A 19,038-nucleotide genomic window follows, 5' to 3' on the forward strand; every position below is an offset into this window, starting at 1 on the left:
AACGAAATTGTGAAATGGAACTCAACAATAGCATGATGGGGCCTCTACCAGGAGGAGGTACAGAACAAGGCAGGAGGTCAGTGGTTAAAGCACTCCATGCTTATGCTCAAGAAATGTGGATCTTATTAGAGGTGACATATGAACGGTGCAAGGTGCCTCGATGGCCTTCATGGGGTCATGAAAAGCTGTGAGAACACTGTGGAGGAAGAATGCAAATCCACAATATTAGGATGAATGTGAGAGGAGAAGGGAAGGAGGCCATGAGGGAAAAAATGACATCTAATTGGATCTGAAAGGGAAGGTAGAATTAAAGTAAAGAACACTGTGAACATATGGGAATACCATGTACTTTCTCATGGAGAGAGGCCTTCCGAGAGTTCTGCACTGATACCTCTTCTTTGACCATCCCTTGTTAGCCAGCAGGTCATTTGCCCTCATCAGTTGCCTCAGTGCTGAGTGGTAGACTCAGCAGTCCCCAACCTCTTTGGTACTAGGGACTGGTTTCATGGAAGGTAATTTTTCCATGGATCAGAGAGGGGATGGTTTCAGGTTGATTCAAGTGCATTACATTTATTGCACACTTTATTTCTAATACTATTACATTGTAATATACAATGATATAATTATACAACTCGCCATAATGTAGACTCAGTGGGTGCCCTGAGCTTGTTTTCCTGCAACTAGATGGTCTCATCTGGGGGTGATGGAAGACAGTGACAGACCATCAGGCATTAGATTCTCATAAGGCATACACAACCTAGATTCTTCACATGGGCAGTTTACAATGAGGTTCACGCTCCTATGAGAATCTAATGCCTCTGCTGAAATGACAGGAGATGGGGCTTAGGTAGTAACGAGAGTGATGGGGAGCAGCTGTCAATACAGATGAGGCTTTGCTTGCTTGCTTGCTGCTCACTACCTGCTGTGCTGCCTGGTGCCTAACTGGTACTGGTCAGTGGCCTGGGGTTGGGAACTCCTGGTAGACTAACAACAGAACAAAGCCAAGTCTCAAGGAGAGAGAGCTGTGTAGATGCCTGCCTGCCCAGTCTCTGTTGTGGGGGCCAAATCACCCAAGACCTGCATTTAATTCCTTATGGGCTTAGGCTGTGAATTCATGTAAAATCTCAAGAAACCAAGATGACAGGCCAGGGACCAAAGAGCGAAAGACCATAGCTATGGTAGGGGAGGAGACAAAGTCAATCCCACGTGGACAGATGGTGATGATGCTTATCAGTTCTGTTCTGTCATCCCGTAAAGGTAAAAACTTGTGTTCTTTTTCCTAGCACAGTCCAGATGGTATTGGCTGTGATTAAAGAAAATTCAGACATGTGTGGGTGTGGCTGCAATAGACATTCATGAGGGCTTTCGTTTTTATTTGAAAGGGGCAGAGTAAGTATTTGTGAACACTGGATGATGATAAACAAAAAGAAATGGTGTCTAGTATCTACCTGGCCTCATGGACCATGGCTACAGGGGTTAGAGGCAAAGTCAAAGGAAGCTGCCACCATAAAGGGCTCTGTGAATGCTGTTTAGGTTGAAATGTGTGACATAGCACTGGGAAGTGTTTCACTGCATTAGCTCAGGCCATAGCACGACCCTTAACAAACTCCTTAAGGTGATGGTCCCCTTGGCATAAGTATTGGGGTTAAAATCGAGGTTAACCTTAGGAATAGTATGGTTAAGATTCCCCTGCGTGACTTTGGAAGTTGAAGACTCTGATCAGGAGAACTACAGTAGGAAAGAGAAAATATGACTGAGGCTAAGTGGTGACTTGATATTGACTGATAGGTGAACACAGGAATGAATTTCAGCAATAACCCCAATGAACGTCTGGGGAGTAGAGACCGTGTATGAGCAGGACGGAAAAAAAAACAGAAGATTCAGGTAGTGCCCTGTCGTGTGTCTCTTTTACAGTCGTGAAATGAAGGACTTTCAGTGTTTTCATTGAGCACCAATCAATTCCCTCTTTGTAAAAGACCATATTGGAATAGCATCAAGGTTTAGGGATATTAAAGCAATACAATGACACTGGAATGACCACTGAGAACCAGCAAACTTCTTTAGCCCTTTTATCCTCAGGCACTCTGGAAGCCATGAATCTGGTTTACTTGCTAAACTGTGTGTACTGCACAGAGTACAATGGTAAAACAACAAAGATTGGCTCTAAAATCTCTTGTAAAGGGAAGAGTGGTCATCCCTTTAGATGGCAAATTGAGTTTCTATAATGGGGTTTGCTCTGATGTCAAATTTCCACTCAGGCAACAAGACATTCTGTTGTTTAAAGCCCTAGATGGGTGATGTTTCTTTCACATGCAAGGCCTGAATGCTTCATTGAGCTCTCTTTTATCCACACACACTCATTTAAACCTTTGTCAAAACTATCCTTTAGCATTTGCATCTCCTGTGCAGGCAGAAGGGTCAATGGGGATAATCAGGAGAGATGAGGTGCACTTTCAGAAGCTGGAGCTGAGAAGGTGATGGAAGTATCTGTAAAGTCGTTGAACAGCTGCACAAACTATAGGGGAAGAATTTCAGGAAGCAAAAGGGGAATAGCCCTTTCCTCTTAAACCAAAGCAGAGCACAGCTCCAGAGGCACTTATATGGAGAGTTCAATGGAACGTGAGCTCTAAGAGTAGTTGAGAATCTGACAAAAACAGCCATCTGCCAACCCAAAATTAAAACTCCTCTGTTTAGCACCCAGTAGAGAAAGTCAACCAGATTGATTTCCCAAACAAAGGACCTTAAAAGCATCACCTAAGAAAGTGTGTCAGGATCCACAGACATCCAGAGCATTCTCTATGGTTCATTACTTACATTATTCCTGTCTATTTACACATAAAGTTTAGATGTAAAATCCTTACAATGAAAAGGGTGTATATGCTTTTAAAAAAGGCACAACAGAGAAGAGTTGAGCAGGTGGTGTGCTGGCTCACAGATGGCCTTGAAAAAGAGGGTAATCCTAAGAATTAGAATGAGTTGGTGGTAGTTAAATAGAAAAGAACACAGCAAACTGCATGCCAGAGGCCTGCCAGTAGTTGAACTCTCTTGATCAACAACGGGCATGTGTGTGTGCTTTCTAATATAAATCTCTGCCATCGTCCAGGCCAGAGGTAATAAGCAATGGAATAAGGCAGTAGGAACAAAAAGTAAAATACAGTGAGATGCAAAACCAACTTGGGTCTAGGAACAAGACCTTATCCATTTCAGAATCTATGGTGCCTCGATGGCACCTGGCACATAGTAGAGGCTCTGTATAAATTTTATTTGGCAATGGGCTCTAGAGACTTTGGGGGAAATGCTAATGTGCAAAAACATGTTTTCATTCTTCATAGGTGGGAGCTTCAATTTTTCCTACTTGCTTGCATATGATAATGAAGAATAATAATAGAAACTGAAATTTGCTCATTTGAGTTTCTCTCTACAGAGTAGGTAGATTCCCGACAGAGTACCTAGTATATGTTTGCTAAATTAATGAATGAATACGTGAATGAATAGATGAGTGAATCAATGAACACATTAAAGAATGAATCAGCAAATCAATGAATGAATCCATCATTTAGTCAATGAGTCTTATTCATCTTCTTCTAGATAGGCTTACATCTAATGGAGTGAAAGAGCCCTGGACTTGGACTCAGGGTTTATGCTTAATGTATTCCTTCCACAAATATTTACTGAGCACTTGAGCTGTACGCTAGGCTCTCTGCTACTACCATGATATGAAAGAATGCTAGAGCTATAGTGCAAAGAAGACGAACTTCCTCTTTTGTAAAGAAGAGGGAAGACACATAATAAATAATAATAATAATAAATATTAGTCCAGATAGCCCAAGGGTATGCAGAATTGGGTACTCTTTTATAGAGGCAGGTCAGGAAAGGACTCTCTGAAAGTGACATTGGAACAGAAATCTGCATAATGAGAAGGAACAAAATTAAAGTCTAGGGTAAGAGCACTCTAGGCAGAAGGTACAGGAAGTGCAAAGGCCCTGAGGCAAGAATTGGCCCAAATTGCCAAGGTAGAGAAACAAGAATGTGCCACTGTAGCTGGAACAAGCAGGGGAGGGGAGTGGGGTGCCATATAAGGTCAAAGCAGTAGGGAGGACTTCCTTATTTTACCTGATTATGAATTGAGACAATAAGAACAATAGCTCATAGCTGTTGAGAGTTTACAATGTGTCAAGCATGATTGGACTGTCTTACTTAATCATCACAACAACCCAACAAGACAGGCAGGGTGATATTCAAAGTATTTCACCACTGGCATGTCATAGGCACCAACCAATCAGATAATGTCAGCCTCAACTATCCTCTAGCCATATAAGTGTAGACAGGCTTGATCTCGGGTACCACTATTTCTCTCACTTACTGGGTTAAAAAGGTGAGTTTAGAGATGGGGTCATCACCTTGGAATTAGACAACTGTCCATTTTACCACAAACTATATATTGAAAATGGCAAGTAACCTACCTCTTATAAATGCTGCTTAGGGAGCTCAGGGGATTCTTTATGTAATATGAAAATAAGTGATGTCGGGATTTACTATCCCTATAGAAGAAAGGGCACCATGCCAGGAGTATGAAATCATAGAACTACTCCTAGTATGAGACTTTGAGGAAATTGCTTTACCTCTCTGGTTGTCCGAAAACTTCCAGCCATGGGTAGTAAATGGGGGGTGCTACTGGCATCTTGTGGGTAAAAGCCAGGGGTGTGGCTAAACATCCTACAGTGCACAGGACAAGTAGCACTACAAAGAATCATCAGCGCTGGGTTGAGAAATCCTGCTATTGATCCCAGAGAGGTAACGGACATTGTGAGGTGCGACATTAGGGAGTGGTGGGGACTAGAGAAAACTTCAGAGTATGCACAATACACTTGCTTTCTAAAGGCATTTCATATAAAAAATAATTTGTAAACTTTGTGGACTGAAGAGAACACATCTTCAGGCCAATTTTTGTCTTTTATGGCCTTAACCAGACTTGGTTGCCCATAATTTTCTTTAAACAGATGAGGATAAAAGTCTCCTAGTCCTGCAGGCATGTGTGTATGTGTGTGTCTGGGAGGGGAGGGGGGCGTACACATATATACGTGCACACACATATATGCTCTTATACACAAACACACAAGAAGATTTATTTTTAAAGTGTTTTCAGAAGGTGAGGCTCTCATCCCCCTTAGAACCCAGTCCTGGTTTTTTTAATTCTGTAACTTTTCCCTCCTTCAGTTATACCAGCCCCCTTCCTCTTGTTCTGACTTTGGCAAAGATGAAGCCCAGCTCCTCTACTCCACTCATAAGAGGAGCTTCTGGTTTTAGTTTTGGTCCCTTCATGTTGCCTAAAGCCCCTGGGAAGGAGGCACCCTCACTCACATTACTCCTTTAGCCTGTAGAGACAGATAGGCTAGAAAAGACAGGTCGGCCCCACGTTTACGATGTGCCCACAGAGTTATTTACAGTTTGTTTATCCACTCAATGCGGAGCAATTATGGCCTCTGACTTTCAGCTCCAAGGTGCATTAACAGATTTGGGGGTAAATTTTCAGTGTCAAGCTGCATAGTTGTACTGGGCGTTTCAGCCTCTCCCCATAAAGCAAACACAGCAACAATCCCAGACACTCAGGCACAGTGGCATTTTTAGAGAGACACCAATGACCCCATTAGTCGAGAAGCTGTGGGAAAGCCTGAAACAGGTGAAAAAGTGATGGAATTAGGAAAGCGAAGTTCTCTGATCGTCAGGCTCCGTGGATGGGCACAAGTGTGGCAGACATACTACAACAGATGTGGACCATGAGTTGGCACCATGATTTCAGGTACAGGAAAACCAAAGGTTGATGAGGGCACCAAGGCAAAGCCTCCAAGTCCTGTGGGCATCAGTGCATACTGCTGAAGGGTCAGTTCTGCATCAAGGAAATACATTTCTGCAGTGATACAGGCATTTGAAAACCCTTGTACACTATAAACAACAGGATTGATGGAAAAGTAGGATAGGAGATTCTACACAAAGCCTACCTAGGGACCAGAGCACAAACAAAAGCAATCACTGGAAGCTCAGTGTGACTGGACATTAAAAATACACAATGACAATTGGTGGACATGTTGGCAGCCCTTCATTCACAGCAGGTCTGATGGGTGCCAGGCAGTGCTGATGATAATGGAGATCTGAGCTGTTAGGTCTGCTCTTAAGGTGGCCAAAGAACAACTGCAATTTGCCAGGAAGTGTCTGGGGTGAACTTCTTGAGGAAGAAGGCCTGAGTGCAGTGAAAACTTTTTAATTTTCTTAAAATATAGCTGAAAAGATCCTTGTACCAATACAGCATCCACAATGGGGATTTTTCTTCCTTCTTCCTACTGTTCCATGTTATACTGATGTTATTCACCCACATGTCAATGGTATACATTAACTCACATTACAGAAATGTTAGCAGTAGCAGAAGAGTCCATATGAGACAAGTGGATGGCCTGAGACCCTCAGAACTAAAGCCAGAGTGCCTACAAGATATGCTCATAAGTTTCTAGGGTCCTGAGTGGTTTCCAACAAAGATGGAGCCTGGATTTGACTTTGAGTCTGGCAGGGAGAAGTTAAGCACGCAAAGCCTTAAATTAGTAGTCTGTGCAGTGACCCAAAAGCTCAAAGGAATGGTGGGGTAGTGATATGGACAGGAGGCAGGGAAAGACCGGGAGGAAGAGGGCGGGGTTCCTAGCAAGGGCTTCACTCTCAGGGCTGGACCTATAGATCTAATTGACAACATACATTCCTGTTTTCCTACCCAAATGTTATCTTTTCCAAAACCACCCTGGCCCACTGTGCCCCCCACCCTCTACCCATAAAAAGTCCAAGCTCCACTGGCAGAGAAACAGAGTGGCATGACAGAGAAGGAGAGAAAAGATGAAGCATCTGAACGTCAAGAGGAGTTCGGCCAGGGACAGTCAGGGAGGAGTTCAGCTGGGGACAGTCGAACTCCAGGGGAAGATTACCTTCCCACTCTATACCCTTTCCAGCTCCTCATCCTTCTGAAGCCACTGCCATCACTCAGTAAAATCCTCTGCATACACTACCCTTCAATCCTTTCATGTGACCTGATTCTTCCTGGACACCGGACAAGAATTTGAGATGCACTGGGTGCAGGAACCCGAAAAGGCTGTCACACTGACTCTTCAGTGAGTTGTTTAACACTGAAGCTGTCCAGGGATGGCAAAGCTAAAAGAGCATTGTTTGTAACACATGCTGTCTGGGGCTCCAGAGGTCTCAGGCAAACCCTAGATGTTGCCATGGGCTGGTACGGGGTTTGTTCATGCCAAATGCCCAAAGGTACTCACCCCAGTTGCTGCACCCACTCACCTGTGTGCTCCTGCTCCCACAAGGGGTTTGAGGGTGGCAGCCAAGTAAATGAGCCACACCCTTGTCACAAGTCCCATGAAGGGGTCAAGGATCTCTCCCGTCTCAGCAGGGGATCAGAGATTCTGGGAGATACTGAAGAAAATGGGACTCACTTTCCAGACATTAAAGTTTTAATCACACTCTTAGACATGAGAAAGCAGGAAGGACTTGGTGGGCAAGAAAGTCAAAACAGAGATTCGACAAATATCTGTCTTTTTTCTGGTGCTGACAGATTGAAGGAGAAGGTAGAGGAAATGATAGCTGGATGGTTTTTGTGGAATCAACATTATTTAAATGCTTTCATTAAATTATTTTCAAAGAGGTGTGGCTTTAATCGTGTATCACCTCCAAGACAGGAGATAGTTATAAAGACCACCAAAAGAATTTCCATACACTAGGACTCAAAGGACTGGCAAAAGCATAGAAAGTCAATGGTTAGCAAGTCAAAGACAAGAAGGGAAAAAGCCCACCAAGAGTAACATGGACCTCCACTATGACTGATATTTCTATCTGTTTTTCATGACTCAGGCTTCTCCTCTGGCTTTTACTTGAACTTGTTCTAGATCATCAAATGATACCAACAGGACCTAGAAGAGATATTGCACCTCCATAAAACAATTTATTCCCTGAAAAATATTGACTAGAGTAATCATAAGAAGCTCCTGAATCTGGATGGGACCTCAGTAGATGACACAGTCCCTGCCTCTGTGCTATATCCCCAAAGGCATTAGCAAGCTCAAGGCAACCACAAAATGGAAGTGAAACAGGAAATCCTGAGTATTTCACATAACATATTTGATATAGAGGGCTTAACCACACAGACAAAAATGCACAAGTCAATGAGTAAAAATTATACACTGTGACAATTTATAAACGATTGTTCACAACCAACAATTCTGCTTTTAAGTATTAATTATTAATTAATTGATTAACAAAATCTTTAGACCTGATTTTTTTTTTTTTTGTAAGAAACCCTCAGGAATCCAGCAATCTAATTTAAGTATTTATTTAACACCTCTATTTGCAAACATCATACTAGATGCTCTGCAGGCCCAAAGGAGAATCCTTAGACTCCTTGTTCCCTATAATTTATCAGAGGCACGTGGACCCAGGGTTTATGGAGTCTTCAGCTTATGGAGTCTTATGAGGGCCCTCTCAAGGAAATGAATACAAAATTACACATAGAAAATTGCTAGGTCCTATCCCAGGGCACTGGAAGAAACAGCTATAAGTGAAGGCTCTGAAGCTTAAATTCATTCGCTTCCTGATAAATCTATGCCTGTTGTTTCAAATATGTTTCTTCAGGTGTTAAGGGCTTGAGAAAACAACCCAAGTCCAGACCCTTTCTTCTTCCATGCCTCGCAATTCATGGCATGACATGGATCTAGCTTCATCCTCACCCACCTCCCAAGACAGGAGTCTCCCTCGTTATCAGGAACATTAGGTCGGCATCCTGGTGGGATGGGTTTGAAGAGGTGAGGGCTAGTTTTACTTTTTCCATTCATCCATCTAGCCACACACAAACACAGTAAATTCATTTACAGTGTGGTATGAGTTAAGCACCGTGTTGTGTTGTAGGAAAATGGACACATCCATGTATTAGTTATCCATTGCAGTGTAACAAATTACCCCAATCTAGCAGCTTCAAAACAAGACACACTTATACTATCTGACAGTTACTGTGAGTTAGGAGTTCCAGCACAGTTTACCTGGATCCTCTGCTCAGGCTCCGACCAGGCTGCAAACAAGGTGTTGGCCAGGCTGCTTTCTCACCTGAAGACTGGACTAGGGAAGAATCCACTTCCAAGCTCATTAAAGTTGTTGGTCGAATTCATGTCCTCGAGTCTGCATGAGTGAGGTCCCAGCTCTTACTGACTTTAATCCTCAGGTCCTAAAGGCTGCTCACACTTCCCTGCCACTTAACACTATCCACAGGGGTTTGACCAGGTGGCTATTTGCTTCTTCAAGGCCATCAGGAGACAGAGCCTCATATAATAAAACATAATAACAAGTGTGACATTTCAGCACCTTTACATAACTACATAACTTTACATAACATAAACTAACCTAATCAAGGGAGTGTTGTTCCAACAACTTTGCCACACTGTGTTGGTTGCAAGTAAGTCACAGACCCACACTCAAGGGGATTACACAAGAGTGGATCATTGGGGTAACCTTAAAACATGTCCTCCACTATCTACTTGAAACTTCTTTGCAAAGCTCTCAGTTTGATGATTTGTTTCAGATGACTGGAGCCCACTCTCATAAAAACTATTTGGAAACTTCTGTCTAGTGACATTATATTAAAACCAATCTATTTAATTTAAACAAAAAAGAGCAATGCTCCCACTTGGTAGGAGATAAGACTCCTTACAGCCTCAGCTATCAACACATGGCTTATGCTATTTCTTTATGTACATATCTATATATGTCCAGTGCATGCCAAATAAAGTCTGTAAGCATTGAAACATAATAATAAAATGAACTCAGGTACCCACATTCCAATTTAAGAGCTAAGCCATTATGACCTCTAATCTATCTACCTATGTACTTATTCTTACCCCATTCCCCTACCTCCCAGAGGTAACCAACCATTCAGTTGCTGTAATTCACTTGCTTTTTTGATAATTTTATGACGCACATATTTAACAATGAAAGAGTGGTGTACTATTGCTAACTTCTGAACTACAATAATGGCATCACAAACCACAAAGTGTTCTGAGGTTAGCTTTTTCCACACAACATTATGTTTTCAAGATTGATCTCTGCTGCTTCTCCTAGCTGTAGATCAATCATTTCCACTCACACAATTCCACTGTGCAAAGATGACACAAATAAGTAGACATTTGTATCAATATGCATTTAAGTTTTTTTCATTTTTCACTGCCAGGAATACTGCTGCTGTGAACATTGTTACGCATCTCCTAGTACAGATATGCAAGTATTTTTGTCTGGAGTATGCACCTAAAAGTAAAATCAATGAGTCTTAGGGTATGCAAATATTCAACTTTACAAGGAATGACAAATTGTTTTCCAAGAAGACTCTTATCAGCAACTTCCTTTAATCCTATTTTCTCCTCAACCAGACTTCTTCATGTGGCCAATTCGGAAGCTATAAAGGGTATTTTATTCTTATCTTACTTTGTAGTTTTTGAATATTAGTAAGTCTAAACATTTTATATGCTTATTTTCCATTTGTATTTTCTCTTCTCTGAGATACTGGTTTATTTCTCTGTTGTTAACATCGTCTTTCATATATTTGTAGAAGTCCTTCATATATTCAATGGTTAAACTTTTGTTAATTCTCGTATCAATAAAATAGCTTCTCAAAATACATGGCTGGCTTTTCACTTTCTTTATATCTTTTAATAAATAGACATTTTATTATAGTGAAGTGTATCAATCATTTCTTTTCTGGTTAACCTTTCTGTGTCTTATTTAAGAAATTCTTGGCTGGGCGCGGTGGCTCAAGCCTGTAATCCCAGCACTTTGGGAGGCCGAGGCGGGTGGATCACGAGGTCAGGAGATCGAGACCATCCTGGCTAACATGGTGAAACCCCGTCTCTACTAAAAAATACAAAAAACTAGCCGGGCGAGGTGGCGGGCGCCTGTAGTCCGAGCTACTCGGAGGCTGAGGCAGGAGAATGGCGTGAACCCGGGAGGCGCAGCTTGCAGTGAGCCGAATTGCGCCACCGCACTCCAGCCTGGGCGACACAGCGAGACTCCGTCTCAAAAAAAAAAAAAAAAAAAAAAGAAATTCTTAGTTTGGGAGACTGAGGCAGGAGGATTGTTTGAGCCCAGGAGTTCGAGGCTGCAATGAGCTGTAAGAGACCCTGTCTCTTACCAAGAAAAAAAAAAAAAAAAAAGAAAGAAAACGTTTCTTCCATATCTCAAGGATAGGAAAAATAAAGATATTTTATGTTTTCAATGTTTTAATTAAAAAACAATCTAAATGAATAAATCTAAATATAACAAAGATGCAACTTTTCCCCAGAAAGATTTACACATTTAGTATAATTCTCATAGAAGAGTCCTAAATGATTTTTTAAAAAACTTATCAAGTTTATTCTAAAATTTGTGTGGAAGAACAAAATGCCCAGAATAGCCAAGACACTCCCCAAATAAAAGCATACAGTAATTGAACTTGCCCTACCATATATCCTTATAAATATTTATATATAATTAAAATTATACATAGCTATGCCCATATATGTATATAATGTATATTTGTATACATATATGCATGTATATATAATTTATACCTAACTCCATTTATGTAAGTATATATTATATATATAAATTATATAGACTTAAAATGTACTTATAAAATTATATAAGGATATTTTCATAACAAGATTATATATATACATGTAAGTGTGTATATAAGATATGTACATGTACAATTATATTTAAATCCATGAAATATGTGTTAATTTTATCAAATGCTTTTTGGCCTCTATTGAGATGGTTATATATAATTTTCTGATGTTCAGTTCACGTGATGAATTAGATTTCTAAATTTCTAGTGTGAAACTACTTTTGTTTTCTGAAATAAACTTAATTTTATTATACTATACCATAGTTTATATACCATTTACTTTATTTTGTTAATGTTTTGTGTAGACAATTCTATATGAATGTTCGTATGATTGATCTGTAATTTTTTTTTCTTTTTCTTGAGCCTGGTCTGATTTTGGAATCAAGATTATAGAGTGAATTAAGGAAAATTTTCTCTTTTTATAATCCCTACAAGAGACCATTTTCTTGAAAGTTTTGGAATGCTGGAACTGACACTCAGTACACATAAGCCTACCTGTACCCACTGTTTAAAATTTACATCTGTTCAGATTGGGTAGGGTGCACACTGTACTCATTGAGGATTATTTTAAATTATGTCTTGCAAAACTTGCTTAGAAAATAACTTGGGCTTGTGTTTTCTTCCCAGGATTATTGTTAGCAATGGATTGCATTTTAAAAATTTTTATAGAAGTGTTCAGGCTTCCTATTTCTTCTTGAGTCAATTGTAATACATTTTTTTGAGGATTTTTTTTCATTACATCTAAATGTCCAAATGTATTGCCACAAACTTTTTCATGCTCTTATCTTATTTTTTATACCTCTGCTATGTCTATAGTTATGTTCCTTTTTCATTTCTAATATTTTTATTTCTGCCATCTCTTTCATTCTCAATTTTGGCAGAAGTTGTTTCTCTGAAAACATTAATAGAAGAGAAGTTGTACTTTGTTGGCTTATTTATTTGTGTGATTAGGTTTTGTTTCATAAATTTTACTCTTATATTTATTATTTTCTTTCTTCTACTACCGAAGATTTATTCTGTTTTATTTGATAATGTCTTGATTTGGATTCTTACTTCTTTATACTTCAGTTACTTAAGTGACTAAAACTTTATACCTTTTTTCCTAATATAACCTTCCTAAGGTAACTTTATACCTTTTTTCCTAATGTAATTATATTAAGCTATAATTTTTCTTCTTAGCACTGTTTTCACTAGATGCTAAAAGTTGTATATGTAATATTTTCATTCTACATTATCTCCATGTTCTCTTTTCAGAAATTCTATTGGATGTATTTTAGATATTCTCATTATTTCTTCATATTCCTTAATACACTTCCCTGCTTTCTTATGATTTAACTGTAAGAATTTTTAAAATGCTATTATTACTCTTTTTTGACTCATAAGTTATTTAGAATTTTTTAAAATTAGTAAGTATATGCATGTATTTTAATTTATTTTTTCGTTAATCATTTCTAATCATTTCTATCTTTTTTTTTTTTTTTTTTTTGAGACTGGGTCTCCCTCTGTTGCCTAGGCTGAGGACAGTGGTACTATCTTGGCCCACTGCAAGCTCCACTGCCTGGGCTCAAGCAATTCTCCTGCCTCAGCCTCCCAAGTAGCTAGGATTACAGGCACCTGCCACCACGTTCAGCTAATTTTTTTTTTTTGTATTTTTAGTAGAGATGGGGTTTCACCATGTTTGCCAGGCTGGTCTCGAACTCCTGACCTCAAGTGATCCGCTCACCTCGGCCTCCCAAAGTGCTGGGATTACAGGTGTGCGCCACCATGCCCAGCCCCAATCATTTCTATCTTAATTGCACTTGAATCCGAGAACATAAACTACGGATATCTACATGTTAAACATTTGTTGAGACCTCTTAATATGGCCTGGAGTATGGACTGTTTTCATAAATTTTTCACATGTGCTTCAAATGAATGTTTATTATTACTTTTTAGATGTAATATTCTCTAATGTCTATTAAATCAACTTTGTTTTAATATTCTATATTTCTTGTTATGATAACCATCATAAAAAAATAAAGAGACTTTCATTACTAGAGTTTCAAAAATGTACAATAATACTATTTACAAGAAAAGAAACACATCAGAAACATAAGGATATGAAATGTCTGAAAATAAAAGAAGGAAAAATGAAATAATGGAAAAAGACATGGCAGAAAAACTAATAACCAAAAGAAAACTCTGGTATACATTGAAAATACAAGTAATTATTTATTAATATTATTTTACTTCTTGACCAATTAATAATGAGATATGAATTGAAGTACTTCATGATGACATATTTGTATCAATTTTATTTTATTTATTTTAAGCACGATTTATTAAATATTTACAAGATCGTAATTGTTAAATCTTCTTATGGAATTAATCCTTTTATTGGTTATGTAGTAACTGTTTCTATTACTAACAATTACTTTTATTTTGGATGTATACCAAAATTTTATTTTGGTTATTGGTTTTTCTGCTATGTCTTTTTCCATTACATCATTTTTCACTCTTTGATTTTCAGATATTTCATGTCCTTATGTTTCTGATGAGTTTCTTGTAAAGAGTATCATTGTACATTTTTAAAACTCTAATATTGAAAGTCTCTATCTTATTTATTTATTTATTTAGTGGAGTCAAGGTCTTGTTCTGTCACCCAGGCTGGAGTCCACTGGTACAATTACAGCTCATTGCAGCCTTGACCTCTCAGGCTCAGGTGATCTTCCCATCTCAGCCTCCCAAGTAGCTGGGACCACAAGTGCACACTATCATGCCTGGCTAATATTTTTTATTATTTTTGTAGTGACAGGATCTCCCTATGCTGCCAAAGCTGGTCTCGAACTCCTAGGCTCAGGTGATTCCCCCACTTTGGCTTCCCAAAGTACTGATTACAGGTGTGTGACTCACTGCGCCTGGCCTTCTCTGTCTTTTAAGTGATGGATTTAGTCCAACCACATTGGCAAGATTGCTGACATACTATATTTGGAATTGTTTCTACTGTCTTCTTTTTACTTCTCATTTGTTTCCTTTTTTATACCTTTGTTTTTTCCCCAGTCTTTTTTTAGATTAGTCTTAGCTATGTTGTCTGTTTTTCCAATTTTACCTTTATATTTATAACTTAATATTTTTAAAGCAGATTCTTTAACATGTACCATGCCCGGTTAGCTTTAAAATGCTTATTTATACTTTAGATATCCTTGTGAACAAAGTAAGGGTCTTTGAATATTTTAGATTCCATAACCCCCTCCTGACTTATATGCTTGATATTCACTATTTTGGATATGTCCTTTTAAAATCCCACACATCAGTAATTATTACCATTATATATGTATTTATATGTTACATATATACTATATATATATAATTTAATTCAGACAAGGTTTATTAATATCAATGATTTTCATCCTAGATTACATTTATCTGGGAAGCTTTTTAAAAAATATTGATGTTTGAGATCCATCCAGGCCATTTAAATCAAAATCATATCCTGGTGATTCTATCTAATGTAATGGGCAGGAATGGTTGGCAATCAACTGTTTAAATACCTCTACATGTTTGCCAATGTCTTTGTTCACTCTTTCTTTCTTTTTTTTTTTTTTTTGAGACGGAGTCTCGCCCTGTCACCCAGGCTGGAGTGCAGTGGCCGGATCTCAGCTCACTGCAAGCTTTTGCTTCTCAGATACCCCTTCTGAAAAATATTTTTCTGCTTCCTGCCATACCTCTTTCATAAGTTTTTAAATGAAGTTCTATTGTGGCAAATTCTGCTTCTGCTTGTATAAAATGCCTTTATTGTGCCCTAGCTTATGAAAGACAGTATTGATGGGGACATTTTCTTAGGTTGACAATTTTTTTTTTCTTTCTTAGCTCTTTGGAGATATTTTTGTGATGAGTATTGGTTTCCATTGTTGCTGTGAGAAGTCTTCTGACAGTCTAAATTTCCCACATTTTTAGTTAATATGTCTTCTCTCTGGCTGATTTTATCTTGGAGTTCTAGATTTTCAATACAATGTATCTCATTTATGTATGCTTTAAATTTGTCTTTCTTGTGTTTCCCTTGTGTATCAATGTTGTTTGCTAATCATATTAGTCAGGGTTCTCTAGAGGGACAGAACTAGTAAGATATCAGGTGGAGATAATTGAATCATGGGAGCAGTTTCCCCAATCCTGTTCTCATGACAGTGAGCTAGTTCTCATAAGAACTGATGGTTTATAAGGGGTTTCCCCCTTCACTGGGTACTCATTCTTCTCCTTTCTGCTACCATGTGGAAAAGGACGTGTTTGCTTCCCCTTTCATCATGATTGTAAGTTTCCTGAGGCTCCCCCAGTCATGCTAATCCATGAACCAATTAAGCCTCTTTCCTTTATAAATTATGCGGTCTTGGGTATGTCTGTATAGCAGCATGAGAACAGACTAATACACTAATCAGTTTGGGAAAATTCTTAGTTATTATCTCTTCAAAGATTGAATCTCTTCCATTCTCTCCATCTTCTCCTTTCAGAAATTCTTTTGAATGTATGTTAGATATTCTCATTATGTCTTCATATTCCTTAACACACTTGCCTGCTTTCCTTGCTTCTTTGTGTTGCATTGTGGGTAATTTATTCACACATATCTTTCAGATCAATAATAATCTCTTTATTTGTGTCTAAAATACATTGAGTATTTAACTTTGACCATTGTAGTTTTTATTTTTATTTGGATGTTTTTCAAATCTGCCTGGCCATTATATAGTCTCTTTGTGTTTTTTGTTTTGTTTTGCTTTGTTTGAGAGGTCCAAATGAAGTAAACTGGATTTTTGCATGAGATATGGAAGGTGTAATTTGGCTTTGCATTGGGACCTGTTTCTACAGTCTCCTTTTCTTTTAAGTACTTTAGATGTTATCTGATTATTTTCACCACCCCACAGTGTTTACATATCTCAAACAAAAAGAAAGGCATGACAATCTGTGAATTATGATGAGCATTAATAATAATCCCTTGGCAAAAAAAAAATTCCAGAGTTCATCCTATCCATCTTGTGCTTTGATACAGAGTAGGTGTTATTAGTCAATAGTTACCAGACAAGTGTTATGTACTCCTGATGTCATTTATCTACAAAATTATCCTTTAATTTGCCTATAATTGCCTTTGGGCAAATCTAAACTCAAGGACAGATTGAGTGCCCACAGCTTTTCACCCCGACCAATTAGGCACATTTACATGACTGCCCTATTCTGCAGCTCAGATCTTGTCCAGAAGCCCAAGAGAAACATTACTCACCATCAATCAGTGACAGGATCATGGCTCCAGAGGTTCAACTGACAAGTGATTTTTGCTGATTGAACAAAATTTTTTTCCATAACACCACCATGTTGACTCTGTTACTAAGCAGATCTCCCACTCTGGATTTTTGAGTATCATTAGAATATGGGAATGTGGGTGTGCTGCTGGTGATAGGAATGGAAAAAGGAATTATTTTCTCCATGTTCTACCTTTTTCCTCAGCCCTTAAAATAGTACTGTACTGATGTGGCTCTGACCTGACTAAATCTCCCTTTTCTAGAGATGACGCATCCTCACTGTGTTGGACATAGGAGGCAAGTCCACAATGACACCCACAGGTGATCACTGAGTGCTCCCTGATCAGGCTGTACTTTTCACCTAATGAGCAATCACCATACCTTATTTTTCTCTCTGATCCAATATAGAAGCTCTTCAAGGCATACAAACTAGTACAGTTGATTGAGGGTTCACTCGGTTCAAAACCACTTTTCATATACTATCTCAGTTAATGCTTACAAGACTCCTGTGAAATAGATAATATTAGTATTTCCATCCCATAGATGCAGCACTTGAGTATCAAAAGGGTTAAAAATACTTGCCCAGGGTCACATGACTAGAAAGTTGCAGAGCCAGGCTTGCTAAAGACAGCTGCTTCCTTGTCTCATATCACCTAGCTTTACAGTAACACAACTCTATTATTTAAGATAACGATGTTAGTGTAGAGTGAGAATAAATAAGTAGTGGTCGAGTCTGGAAATAAAATAGACAGATGAATAAATTTACTAGGTAATTTTCTTTTGATGTATAATTGTGACTTGTTTCGTCTTCCTTTATGTATTGAAGATAAAAGTGTCAATGTTGTATTACTTAGAGCAGAGTTTCTCAACCTCAACACTATTGACATTTTGGATCAGACAATTCCTTGTTGTCTAGGGATGGGCTGTGCATTGTAGGATGTTGAGCAATATCTCTGGCCTCTCCACACTAGATGCCAGTAGCATTTCACCAACCCCAGCTGTGGCATCAAAAATATCTCCAGACATTGCCAAACGTCCCCTGAGGGGACAAAATCATTCCCACATTGAGAATCACTAATCTAGGGGATCTCTAAGAGCAAACAAAATAATTACTCTGCTTGAAAATTAGACACTGCTGGCACTCAATTGGGTGGCCCAAGTGAGAGACCCCAGGGAGCCTTCTTTAGTTGGAATGAGAGATTGTTCTGAACCAGAGCTTAGTCAGGACCCAGTGTGCCTATGCCCTCTTCTTAATAAGAAAAGGAAGATGTAGGAACTTAGGGCACAGCCAGAGATCACTGGTTTGTTTTCAAGATTCAACTTCAGGGAACTTAAAATAAGTGTTCTGGAACAAATGCTTAGTGATGTAGAAGGAGGAAATAACACTTCTCATTTACTGGAATATCAAATCACTTACATCACTTAATCCTTATGATAATCCAATAAGGCAGGTAGAATTTATGATGTCCATTTTACAGAATCAAAAAGGAATGCTAAAGAAGTTGAAAGACTTGCTCACAGTTAGAAAGTGAGGTAAGTAGAACAAGGACATTGCTTTTTTTTGAGATGGAGTCTCACTCTGTCACCAAGGCTGGAGTGCAGTGGTGCGATCTTGGCTTACTGCAACCTCCACCTCCCAGGTTCAAGTGATTCTCCTGCCTCAGCCTCCCAAGTAGCTCAGACTACAGGCATATGCCACCACATCTGGCTAATTTTTGTATTTTTTTTTTTTTTAGTAGAGATGGCATTTTGCCTCGTTGTCCAGGCTGGTCTCCAACTCCTGACCTTTCTATCTGACTTACATGTTTATGCTCTTTCCAATCCATCCTGGGAGTTTAGGGAGAATCTTCTAGAGATTACATGGAAACATTAATATAAAACTGTCCTTTCATTCACTCACTTGTCCAGCAAAAATATATGTACACCTACTCTACACAGATACTGTGCTATCCACCAAGGATACAAGCATAAAATCTAATCCCAGCTCAGATTAGTGCAAGAAAAAGACATACATAAAATATTTATAATACAACACGCTAAACACAGTGATAAGGACATCCATGTAGATGGTACTATGGGAGCACAGAA

The 19,038-nt window shown here is 38.8% G+C and overlaps 1 long non-coding RNA gene across 2 annotated transcripts in view; it reads right to left on the reverse strand.

Moving 5' to 3' along the window:
* Positions 1–18,575, reverse strand: part of LOC110740986 — a 118,971-nt gene extending 100,396 nt beyond the window's left edge. The window contains exons 1-2 of one of the 2 annotated variants that reach the window (XR_002516434.2): positions 17,332–18,575; positions 9,078–9,354 (exon numbers count right to left, since the gene is read on the reverse strand). This is a non-coding gene — a long non-coding RNA (uncharacterized LOC110740986). Of the gene's footprint in view, positions 1–9,077; positions 10,884–17,331 lie in introns of those variants that run through there. The other variant, XR_002516435.2, reaches the window with a different exon arrangement.
* Between the last annotated feature and the right edge of the window lie 463 nt (positions 18,576–19,038).

The sequence above is a fragment of the Papio anubis genome, chromosome 10 (assembly GCF_008728515.1).
Source record: "Papio anubis isolate 15944 chromosome 10, Panubis1.0, whole genome shotgun sequence".
In the NCBI taxonomy this organism is placed as follows: Eukaryota; Metazoa; Chordata; class Mammalia; order Primates; family Cercopithecidae; genus Papio; species Papio anubis.